Below are 13,167 nucleotides of genomic sequence, written 5' to 3' on the forward strand. Positions count from 1 at the left end.
CATGCGTTGAGAGACAATGTAATACCTTTTTTTCTCCGCGTTGTGGAATCCGAACCTATAAAGCTGGGATACCGGTTCCATAAATTTAGCGCGTTTGACCTTGAGAATACATTCCTCGCGAAAAAAAGCCACATACTCTAAAGCAGTACTAAGCATTGTTTTATTTTTTTAAATTGGAATAACCTCGGATGCCGACAATATCTTAACACTATTTAAAGCTTCTTCGTCTTCCTTTCGGACCCTGTCTAAAGCACTTACTTCTTTGCATGGGTGTAACTTGGGACCTAACTTTTGGATGGCAGAATCGAACTTGGGGCTTAACGTTGGGGGTAGAATCCAGGATTATTTGCTAAATAACTGTTACATTCGCGAAATAAACACAAAATACTTATATAGTACTTTTCTTCTCAGGTATCAGGTGTTAACAAAAGTATCCTTAACTTGTAAGTGTTAATAAACCTGAAAATTCGTGGAGGGGATTCTTTGTTTTCTCCCGCTAAGTTAGGCTTATTGTTCTTTTTCTAAGAATTTAACACTACTAAGATCCCTATAATCACAGATAGCTAGTACCAGATTGGTAAATTGTATTCTTTCTCGATTGATCAACGTGAAATTAAAATATAAAACAGGTGGAAGCAATTTGTCAGACATAGTACACTAGTCTCAATTAGTACTCCAGCATTTTGTTTCTTTATACACTATATTTGCAGAAGATACGTACAATTCAATCTACAAGTACATCAACATACGCTGTATACAACACACCTTACTTCTAAACTAGTTGCTCCTGTTCAAAGATAGCTCGGCAAATTGTCCATACTATTTTCATTCATTCTTCTCTTGCATCCCATGCGTGTTCTTCCCGTTGTGTAAAACAATGAGAATACAAATGGCGATGGATAAATTGCTTGGTAACACTTATGCCTCACACTCTACTTAATAAATGTCGGCCTACCAATAAAGAGGCTTATATACAGCTATGTCAACCAAGGGTGGTGAAAGTGCAAAAGTGAGAAACAAAACTATTTATTCGATTTCCACAAAATTCACTATATGGGATCAATCAGCCTCCCGATGGCGTATTGGCAACGACATAGCTCTGTAATCAAGGAGTTCCTTGTTCGGGTCCCACTTTAAACTGTAGGTCCAGTCCCTATTAGCCTATCTGTGCATAAAGTGAATTAAAACAAAACTCAAGAGGAGCAATCTGTGAACAAGAAATGTAGAACCATGTCGTCAGGTTCAGAGCAAAATGATTCAATTTTGCACAACTATTCGAATTCAAGTGGAGTCTACTTCGGCAACCATAGCTGCTAATATTCTATTTTTGACTCTATATTTCTTTTTCTCTCTTTCTTTTCTTCTTCCTTATTTCATTATTTCTTTCAGTCCGTTTCTCCATATCTATCTTATTTTTTCTCCATTTACTTTCTTGTCCTGTGCCTTTCTCTATGTTCCTTTGTTTGATTCATTTCCCTTATTTTACCTTTTCTGCCACTTTTGGTTAATCGCAAAAATGGAAATGAATGGTGATAAGATGAAATTGATGAAATCACACATGGACAGGACACAGCATAAGCTCTAGTGGATGTGAGTCCAGCTCCAAGAGCCAGAGAGTTCCTTTGTTGCTACCTATGTCTTTGTTTCTCCATTGTTCTTCTTGTCCTGCGTCTATCTCTGCCTCTGCTTCGTCCTCTGTTTCTATCTTTTGTTTCTCTATCTCTTTCTTTTTCTTTCTTAGTTCTCTCCTCTGCTATATGTTATTCCCCTGTTTATCACTTTCTCTTTTATTTCTTTCTGTGTCTTTATCCATGTGTGTGTAAGTGAGTGAGTGAGAGAGAGAATTCCATGTATATGTTACTAAGTATTGGTGATAGTAGCGAACTCATTGCCATGCCATCTTGTTATTGGTAGAAGCCAAATAGACACCAAATACGAATAGTTTAAAAGCACTAGACAATGGATAATGTCCAATTAACATTGCATGCTAATGTAGAACCATTGTGACTAACATTCAGAGAATTAATACTGATTGCGGCGTAGGGTTTATGTAATGTGTTGCTAAGCCAGGAGTACTTGGTTTGAACTCCGAATAAGGCGTGTATATTTCTCTGTTTCCTTTTCCTTGTAAATCATCCATCCGATTAGCTTAGAGACGTAGAAGAGCGCTGTAACATAATTAAAATACCGATGCAAATGACAGGTAATCCAGAAATTGGATTACCATAATGTGTAAACAACTTTTCACCTGGCGCGCGCAAAATTTGCTAATAAACCAATAATCAACAGCTAGCTGGTCATGGTGTAATATTGTGAAACAATTTTTATAGGTTTGCAAACTTTCGACAAAAGCATCGGTAAATACTGTAGTTACATCCTTATTTAAACTAAAAACCGTAACAACTCGTAACAAAATAAGGAAATGTGGCTTCATCTTCGCCTCTTCATTTCGTAAAGGGTAATATAAATTTAGATTGCTAATGGAAAGTAATTCGCAAAGAAACAATTGTTTCTTCAACATTCCAAAGCCGGTGTAGAAAGTGACTCGAAACAGAAACTAAACAGACGGCTTATTATCATTCACATTCGTTAACTTCCGGTTTCAACAATTTTTTCCAGCTTTTTGGTGAAACTCGCACTCAAACTTACCGCAGATCTACATGGCTGTTGGTAAAACGTAACAAGGGTGTTACTCTTAAGGCTCGCTTGTCAATATTGGGGTAGGTTACTGCTGGTCTGTCTCGTAGACACCCTCGCACCAATTTTCCCCTCCCTCTCGCTGCCTTGGCAGGTGAGAGTGCATTTACACAGACGTTCCACTTCGAAAACTGGAACAGTATAAGAGGCGGATAGGCCTCGCGCGCCTCAGACCTTCGGTGGCGCTGTGAGTCAACGGACGGCGAGGATCACCACAGAAGTGACTTGAGCGAGGGGAACGAAGCGCAACTTTTTTTTTCTGTGTTTGTGTGACTGTTTCGGTGAAGGAAATGTGAACATGAGTGGCCGTTTGGTGTAACAGAACTTTGTGCTTCTCTGCATTGGAGTAGGAGGGCGAAAAGTGGATTTATCTGTTCGGACTGCGGATAATTTGTTTACAAGGTGCGTACATTTTTCTGTTTCTGTGATGTAAAAAGTAATTAGTGTCTTTACAGTCTACATGTATTTTTCTTTATTTTAAGTCGCTTTTTGCTATTATGACGATGACTACATGACATTCATGGAGGGACACACAAGGGAACAGCTGTGATCAAGCAGAAATTCAGACCTGATACTTCCAGTCTTTACAATCTAAAACTAAACTCCTGGCGCAACAGCTCTCTAAGGGCTGTCTTGCCAGATCGGCTTCTTTCATTAGGTAACGCGTGGACAGCGCATCGCGTCCCATCGCCGCTGTTTTCTACGTTTCAAGACCGGAGTCTTCTTTTCAAGTAGCTCCTCAATTGTCTCCACGACTCTGGAACCACGCTGAAATTTTGGGGCCTCAAACTGGGAATCGAACCCGGGGCTCTTCGCACCAAAGGCGGGAGCGTTAAGCATTTTTTTACTACCTCCATGCGGTAGTATCCCCCTTCATTCACACTTTTGTATCAACTTTTACACATATCAATTTTTACTATATTTTCGGTTTTCTCATTACGGACGAACACAAACATCCATGTCCTAGCCGGAATTCGAACCCAATACCCCTGGCGTCATCACGGAGGGCGACGCAGATACATCATTTACAATCTAGCTGCCATTATGATCATAATCGATCATGTCTTTGATTATCATTCTCTTGGAGGCAATGGTTCGAGAATCGGCATTTGAAAAATGTAATTCCTAAATTTGCACATCACAACGGTGATGCAGCGGTTTGTTTGTTTGTAATTCTAACTCTTAAGTTCAGAGTGATGATTCGACAAAATAGATGACATCCCTGGTAGTACAGTGGCTATCGCTGTAGCCCTTCAATCAAGGTCCCCCGTATTCGATTCCCGGTGGAATCACATTACACACTTCTTCGGATCACACTTTGCATTCTACGTCCACTTCCGATTGATGTAGTTGAGCTGCTGACATGACAAAAATTGCTTTTTAGATGAAGCAGAAACACAATAGAGCAGACACGGGATTCGAACCCAGAACTTATCGAGCCGAGATCGTGAATAGAGTAATAAACTCGTAGCCACGGAATCTGGATATAGCGGTTAGCATAACACGCTATAAAACTGAGGACTGTGTGTTCTAATCATGAGTAAGCATGACTTGCTCAAATGTTGATCATTCATCACAGTCACTCCACTCCAATACCGAAATCGCACCTTGAAGAAAGATCACAGCAGCTTCCTTCCATCATTATTTCTACGTTTCTTTCCTCATCTTCGCAATTGCGGAAGGGTGTAACTAAATGATGTTAAATAAGCCAACAATAATAGTGTGTACTCTCATTGCCACGATACATTAGATAATTATAAAAGCAAAACAAAATTTCTCACGGGGCACGTGTATTTGAATTGACAAATTCACATAAAGCAAAGAAATGAATCGGTAATGTTCATACAGGTTAAGTAAGATTCAGTTCAACGCAATTTGTGGCTTTGTTGCGAAGTGAGTTGAATTGTTGATAAAAATAACTACAATTTCTAATTTTAGCTAATTCAATTTGCTTAAAGTTAATCTGTCAAGCGTATGAACTGCACGAGACAAAGCTGTGCTCGATTTCTCATTAGCCTATGGAAGTAGACACAAGGAAAGAAACGTTCGGAGGGTGGTGCTGACCAGACAATATTAATGTAAGCTCAGAACGAGAATGCAAGGAGCCATATCCACATTAAAATCACATTGAAAAGCCTTTCTCTCTGTGTTCAGAGTGTGTAACCTGCCTACATATGTTTTTCGTAATCAAACGAGCAATTTAAACAATACGCAATTAGCGTCTGGACGTATTCAAGCAAAAGCAAAACTGGGTTACAGATACAAAATGAAATTACTGCCTCCCAAGTGATTGAATTTAAGTTTTTATTAAGATAAAAAGAGGGAAACGTTGTGCCTTGTGAATTTCATTCTGGCATGGAGGCTCATCGAGAGGCCTATTAAATTAAGAGCCCACAAATTATCGATCGGCCACACTGGAGGTGATGGAATAAGCATCACGCTCCGGCCGCTTTTACCTACCATATCAACCTGTAGGGAAATTCGCACCAGAAATTACCCACTTCGAGAATCGAACCCATGTCTGCTCATGGAAAGCCCTACCGCAACGTAGGTCGAACTGTTGATAGTGCGACTAATGCAGAAGAAAAACATTGCATGGTTGAGTTTGTTTCCTTATTAAGAACATCTCAAAGTACAGGATCAAAGAAAAATCAACTCTCTATGGCTAGTTGCATCGCATGGCTCTCCTTGCTATTTTATTCTTTAGCCTCCTATTTCAATTGGGCTTCCCCGATGACGTAATGGTAACGTCGTCGTCTTGAAATCAAGGGGTCCCGGGTTCCATACACAGGTGAGGCACATAGTGGTTCGGATCTCACTTTCAACTGTTCCAGTTCGGATTAGCCTAGCTGTGCATAAAGTCTACTTAAAATTCAAACTCAAAACCAGGAAATTGTTTATATTATCCATTTTTCTTCATGGGTTATTGAATTCTTTCACTTTATGTATCTTCGTTCATTTTCTATAATTTTTATATCAGCCTATCATATCTTGAATAAGTTTTGACATTACATTCTTCTGTGATTGTAGGATAACATACATAGGATACATTTGTTACAACAAAATAACCATTTAAGCATAGGTGTAACCAGCTGCGAACTTGCTTCAAATTGTAAATAATATAATTTAATTTAATATTATTTCACAGTACTGAAACAGCTATAAAGTATGTAATAATAATAATAATAATGAGGTAGCTGTAAACTACTGTTTATGACACCAAATAAATATATGGTCGGTTTGCTTCGATCAAATTCACCACTCACAGATTCTCCACATCGTAGAATCCAGATCTTGGTTGATTGATTGATTGATTTAGTTTATTTTACTTCGCGTTTTGTGCCTCTTGGCTAATTTGCGAAGATGGGGATGATTGATGAAATGCTGAAATTGATGAATGGACATTCACAAACAACCAAGCCCGAGCTGGATTCGAACCCGGTACCCTTGGCGTCGCACCAGATCTTGGATTTAGATGGGTCTCCCCGATGGCGTAGTGGTAATGTCGTTTCGTTGTGGTCAACGGATCCCGAGGCCGGTACCCAGTGGAGGCACGCAGTGGTTCCGATCCCACTTTAAACTGTAAATCCAGTACCGATTAGCCTTTATGTGCATAAAGTGGACTTGAGAACAAAGCAAAACTCATAATTTAGCTAGCTAACTACTGCGTTGAGGCTAAACATGATTGGATCTCCATTGTAAAGTCGCATTCTGTGGTTGCGTGGGATCGGCGAACACGACAGGCAGGGAGATACGTGGAGGTTAGCGAACATGTAGACATACGTACCGCACTTAGTTGTTCTTGAAGCGTCAACGAGTCTCCCAGATGACATAGTGGTAACATCGGCACCTTATAATCAAGGGATCCCGGGTTCAATACCCACTGGAGACACGTAATGGTTCGGACCCCACTTTAAACTGTAGGTCCTGTACCGTTAGCCCATCTGTGTGTACTTGAAACAACAATTCAACAAATTGAAGCGTCAAGATCCTCATTGGTTAAGTTAGGCTATGTCCATGTTTCCTAAACACAGAAGAAAGAGTTATGTTCACTAACCTCACGAAAAAGGTCAGTTCCCTAACCCCACGTAATCCGGAGATAAGTTGAAACATATGAAAACGAAGAAGTGTTCTTGCTTGAGCAATATTGCCAGCTTAAAAATATCCATAGAATCGTAAGACAATCATGGGCGGAGCACGATTCGGAAATTTAAGAGAAATAGAAAACGTCGCGAGATGGCACCAGCAGTTCCGCTATCGAATTCCGTGATCCTGGAAATCTTGAGAATTGGGGACAATTGACAGCAGAGCGCCGGTGTAGTATACTCAGTGAATGCGTTATTAAATCCCGAAAGTAGAGCGGAACTGAAGTTGCTTCATTATCAGACTCTCTCGATGGCAAATCCAATTTTAATGTTCTTTGTTTCTTTTTTACTATTGTTTCTGATTTCGCGAGGAATGACAAAGGTGGCATGGATTGCAAAATAGAAAACAGATGGCCAGTGATTGGCTTTCTCGGTAGCAAATTAAAGACCTTCACTTGTGGGGAGGAGGGGGGTCATGAGCTTTTGTTTAGCTCGTATCCGATGCTCATTGAAGGTTTTGCTTTAGTTTTAGACGTGTTGTCGGGAGGCGATCGCTTAATTTCATATTCCAAGCGGATTGCTCGACATTTTAAACATTTCTCTGTGCCGATTGCTTCCCTCAACACTTTCTCAGCGCTGTTCCTTCCACTACGGGAATTGAAATTTTCATGTGATGGCCAGTTGGGAGTCCTAGACACTTCAAAGTATCTGAGGTAATTTTTAACATTTTTTAAACTCATGGGTCTGTTGCTTGGGTTTAAAGACAAAACAAAACAAACAACTAGTTTCAATCATTGGAATGCCGACCTTCGTGTCCAAGTGATTAGCATAGCTTGACGACACAAAGGGTAAAGAGTTCGAGTCCCGGCCTTGGCATGGATATTCTTTGTGTTTGTATTTCATCATATCATCACTCATCCTCATCATTAGCCAGAAGTGGCACAAAAACAAAGTATAATAAACCAAATCAAATCAACCCTTGGAGAATTTTTAATCAGCGCGTTCCCATGCTGCTGCAACCATTGTGTCAGTGACGAAAGCTGCCGAGCGGCCTGTGATTGAGCGACGCTTGGTTTGGTCCATTGCCGCTGATTACTGACTTTCCACAGCGAAGTTCGCCACTTCATCTTTTAATTGTCCTCACAATGCTGGGTCAACATCGAAACTGCAATTTCCACCGGGGATCGAACCTGAAGAAATCGCTCGCGCTAAAGACGAGAATAAAGTTAATTTTCTGTTTGTCATTTCCTTTAATATCTCTGTCCACATTTTCCCGTTTTGGCTTTTGGACGTTTCATTGCAAACACAAACACGAATGCTTTGACCCAGGATTCGAACTCGGGGCTCCGGCGTCGTATCACGCTACCATTATCACTTTCCCACCTAAGTCGGCTATCATTTTGGCACATGTGAGCCTATAAAATCAAGATACGAATTACCAAAATCAAAATTAACTACGCTGAGAAGTAGCCCTTGCAAGTCCAGTGACTGCCAGGGGGCTTTTTATTGTGATTTCGCTTCCTACACAGATAACAAGTTCGGAGAAACAACCAGAATGAAAAGTGTTTGCGAAATTTCTCCCAGTACCGATACGTGAAGGTACATTCATAACAGGACAATGAGTAATGCTGATGATGACATAATCGAAGCTATCTAATTTCACTCTCGACTGTCTGCAAGGCTTATTTGTTCCGCTGCATATAACTTGAAAATTGCACCAGAGAAAGAGAACGATACATCTGGGAGGAGACGGAAGAGCGCCCTGAAGTCGCGAGTAGCATGTGCTTTCGGTTTCCTACAAGGAAGGAATGCTCGACGGCACACCCGGTGTCTTCCTCATTTCTAGGCGATTTCGAAGTTCCGCGAGATGAGTGGAAGACCTTGCTGATACCATGTGAGTACTTCCTCACCTGAGTCTCCTGAAAAATCCCGGTACAAAGGAGGAGTGGGTGGTGTGTGTGTTTGAAGATATTTACACACCTTTCAAGTTTCAATTTACAGCACCTGATATCTCGAATAGTACAAATGTTTTACCGTATACTTGGTGTACATCCCCCTTTCGCCTACTGAATACAATTGCAATTAGTGAAATTTGAAATAACAATAGTCCTCCTCTGTGGCCGTGCGGTGTAAGGCGCCGTGCCTTGGACTCCGACTGCGGGACGGCAGGCATGGGTTCGAGTCCGCCTGGGTTCAGTCTCTAGGTTATCGCCCTGTATATAGGACCGGTGACAACCCACCAACGTGAGGAAATTGGGGGCCTACGAGTGAGTAGCGTAACCCGGTCTCGGAAATCTTCTATAACGGTTGAGGGTTCGGCGTGTTGACCCCACGTCACCCCATTATCGGTTGAAGATCTCCACACCTCTATAGGTAGGATTGTGGGAGGGAGACTGGCAGTCGGGAGATAGGCCAAGGCCCTTTCAGGGCTGTCGCGCCATGGGTTGTTATTATTATTATTCATAACAATAAAAACATCTCTCTGCATGTTAGTGAGAATATAACTTGAATGCAATGTTAATTAGACATTATCCACTATCTAGTGCTATTAACTTATTCTCACTGCGTTTCGAGAGATAGAGCACCTCCTCTCTGGTCTTCAGGTGAACCAATTTCCTTTGCCGGTGGTGGGGATCGAACCTACGACAGGCCTGTGATTTTACTACTTATTCGGTGCTCTAACCAACTACTTCACGATGCCGTCCTCCGTGGTAGCGTGTTACGACACCAGGGGTTTCGGGTTCGAATCCCGACCTGGGCGTGGGTGTTCCTTGTGAGCGTCCCTTCATCAATTTCATCGTATCATCACTAATCCTCATCTTCGCGATTAGCCGGAAGTGGCAGAAAACCAGAGTAAAATAATCCAAACCAACCAATCATTCGTACTAAGTCCCAAAAGATTGCGTGATTTTTAGTGTTTCTGGCGAATTTTACATTTTTCGCCTATTCTGTGAAGACGGCGAAAAATCATAAATTTTCTGCCATTTGAGTTTAATGTGATCACTGATCAGTAACAATCTCGCAAAGTGGTACTTTTTGGTTACAGTTGTCACGATTGATATACGAGGTAACACATTGGAAGTTGATATTTCAATACTAGATTTCCCTAAAATTTTCCAAAACACTTTATCAAACCTTTGGCTGTACCTGAAAAAAATCCTGGTTACGCTCCTGTTTCTGTACATTTAAAATTACAAATATTAAACCTGATTCATGATTATTCGGGAAAGGCACTAGTGAGCCCCTCTTAAAGAACTTTTAGGGAATGGAGGTCCCCACAATATCCCAGCCTTTACATCGACGCTTAGAATTAATCTGCTTTATTAATTAATTATCATTAATTTTCTCGAGTACTGGACAGAATAATGTCAGTTAAGAAGAAGATTTAAACCCCACTCTCTCAACATTCACTCTCGCCTCTAATATTACCCCCAACACCGTCCGCTTCGATATTAAGACTGGATATAGACGCCGTGCGTTCATTCTCATTGGTGACTCGGCGATCTCCATTACGGACGACCAATATCAATAACACTAAGTATTAATAATAAGTCTACGTTTCGAATCCTAGATAAGGCATTGATGCTTTTTTGTGGTAGTTTTCTCTTCCGTTTCACAAATTATTCATCATCCAACTAGCGTAGTGGTAATCGTGACGCGCTACGAGAAAAGAGGTCCAAAGTTCGAAATCTGTTTATCTATCGCCCATTTCATCAGTTCATCCTCACCGTTGCGATTAAACCAAAAGTAAAAGAGGCTACGTAAAATAACCGAAACAGGATGTAATATTCATTCAACCTAATCGACTCGATTAACTTAAACAATCAATTGATCTTGTTCATTTTGCTTCACTTTTCTGCCACTTTTGGCTATTCGCGAAGATGAGGATGAGTGATGACATGATGGAATCGATGAAGGGACACTCACAAAGAGCATCCTTGCCCAGGCCGCGATTCGAACCCGGGATTAACAAACAAATCGACATTAAATAAGTAGTAACAGTTCCCATACGGCCTGAATGTCATCATCTGCCTACAATCGCCAATTCTATATATATATTTTTTAAAATCAACCTGTACGGTGTTGCACAGTCTTGCTGACAAGTATTCCGAACTATATTAGCTGCAGGTAACTGTTACAGACCCCGTGAAATAGCTCCTTACCCAAAGCGTGAGTTTAATGCACAGGATCGTGCCAGGACAATCAGAAGATCTTAATCGTCAAGTTTTACTGCCTCTCTCTGCCCTTGGCGTAGATTTCCATTTACGAGATGAGGACACGGCGAGATTCTTAATTTGGAGAAACCTCTGCAGCAAAACAATTGTGAATGTCTGCTACACACGGGATCTGGATTTGGCTTTCCTCGCAAAATATAAAAGGATGGATTTTTTTAACCTCCGTACTTTTATTCAGTACCTTTATCGCTTGAGGGACCATTGAAACATATCTAACATTGAAAGTGTTCTGAGGGGTTTGTAAATGCTCCTACAGCATTGAATTAATTGATTTTGTTCATTTTACTTCGCCTTTTTGCCGATTTTGGTTAATCGCGAAGATGAGGATGAATGGTGATGAGATGAAGTGGATGAAGGAAAAATCACACATGGAGAGCACACAACACAAACCCCACAGTGGATTGATTATACTGGCTGTGGGTCCAGATGCTAGAGCTTCGCAAGCCTGCATTTACCGGATGTATTGCTTGTAAGAGAGGTTGACATTCAGAGAAGGTCACCCTTTACACACCCTAAAAATTGACATTTTTCATGTGAATTGTTTGCCTTTATGTAAAACTAAACTCTGTGTCGCAACAACCTTGCGAAGGCCAAGGCCTACCAAGTGGCTTTTAACGCCGGGTGAGGCATGTTCAACGCATCGAGGCCCATCGCCCCTCTTAGCTGTTTTTCTAGACAAAAGGCCGTTATTTCTTGCAAGTACCTCCTAATTCTCCTCGTCATGCTGAGTTAACACGAAAACTTTGAAGTCCCTAGCAGAGATCGAACCCGGGACCGCTCGTACCGAAACCATTCTGCTACACGGGATCTCGTTTTTGCAAGCAAACTTCAGTTCTCGTATATACTGTAGCGCTAGCATATCTGTGCGATTCTTTCAATGATTTACGTCGAAGATGCAACAAACACAAAACCTTTGTAACAACTTCAAGGTATCGGCGAGAACTCCTATTTTATTGGTGCGTGTGAAAAATTCGTGCCGGTGCCAGTGTCGTCACCGATAACGACTCCGACATTATACCCCTGCGCTGATGGGGCAGTGGCTTTGGCAACCCGGCGACACTATACTATGGCCACCCTAACAACCGGCCGCCATTCACAGTGCAGAACGGTTATTTTGACAAAATCCTGTTTCCCTGCTGGCTGCTTCGGGAGGAGGGATTCTAATGTTGCAGCTTGCTGCTCAAACAGATAGCAGCGGTAGGCTTAATTGGCTGTTTGACTGCACTGTCCTTCGTAGGTAAAGGCGGCTACAGCGGGTGAATGCCATAAAGGCGTTCTCCGCGCCGGTTGTTATCGAGGCGGCACTCTACTTCCAGCCTAGAGCTTCAAATACATTGCAACGTTGCTTCATACGATTTTCTTTAGAGCCGGTTTCATGCCGCGTATGGCTAATCGTAACGATGAAGATGAATGAGATGAAAGTGCACTTAGAAAGGAGCCCATACCGAAACTTGAACCCGAAATCCTGAGAGGCGAAATGAAATACGCATCCATACATTCTCATTTCGAATACTTGAGGTAATGTTACGAGCAGCACGCTCCATCGCCTTTCCCACTTTGACAGCATCTCAGTCACGATTTCGCGCGTGAGGTGTGTCCCGCCACTTCCTTTCCAGCGTGTGCGGAAAGGGCAGTATCACGGGCGACTTGTCCTTGCAAGTGATATTGAAAATTCAAGCTGCCAGTGGGGAAAGTACGCCGGTTTCACGATCCGATCGCTTCCTGGACTTTTTTTTGCGCGGCGCAAGGGGAATGGTGGGAGAGTTTTATATTTCCGGCGCTGGAGTGTCCTCCCCATTGGCTCCTTGGAGGAAGCTGTGCCAGTGGATCAGGACGCGCCACTTTCTCCGCCGGACTTTTACCGACGCGGAGAAAGATTCTTCCGAACTGGTCCGCTCGGGCGACGTGACACCGATTCCCCCGAGACAAGCGGCCAACTTTGGATATCAGGAAGCACCCTGGTTTTCTTCCGAGCAGCTTTTCACGCGTGTCAACATCCGATTGACCGTCACCTGCTGACAGGGTAAAAAAAAAGTGGTCAATCATTACGATGACACGTGTACACGTCCTGTTCGCATGTTTATGCTCAACTGGACACGTGCTTGCTAGAGAATTCTGAACGTCGCTTCTCCAACTCTTTAATCTCGACC

The 13,167-nt window shown here is 42.0% G+C and overlaps 1 protein-coding gene across 1 annotated transcript in view; it reads left to right on the plus strand.

Annotated features, from left to right (window-relative positions):
* The first annotated feature begins 2,884 nt into the window (after window positions 1-2,884).
* LOC146002759 (uncharacterized) overlaps window positions 2,885-13,167 on the plus strand; it is a 38,302-nt gene continuing 28,019 nt past the window's right edge. Inside the window, exon 1 of the mRNA XM_083140697.1 lies at window positions 2,885-3,099. The gene's annotated coding sequence lies outside the window, so the exon portion shown is untranslated. The remainder of the gene's footprint in view (window positions 3,100-13,167) is intronic.

The sequence above is a fragment of the Lepisma saccharinum genome, chromosome 1, assembly GCF_977018435.1.
Source record: "Lepisma saccharinum chromosome 1, izLepSacc3.1, whole genome shotgun sequence".
NCBI classification, from domain to species: domain Eukaryota; kingdom Metazoa; phylum Arthropoda; class Insecta; order Zygentoma; family Lepismatidae; genus Lepisma; species Lepisma saccharinum.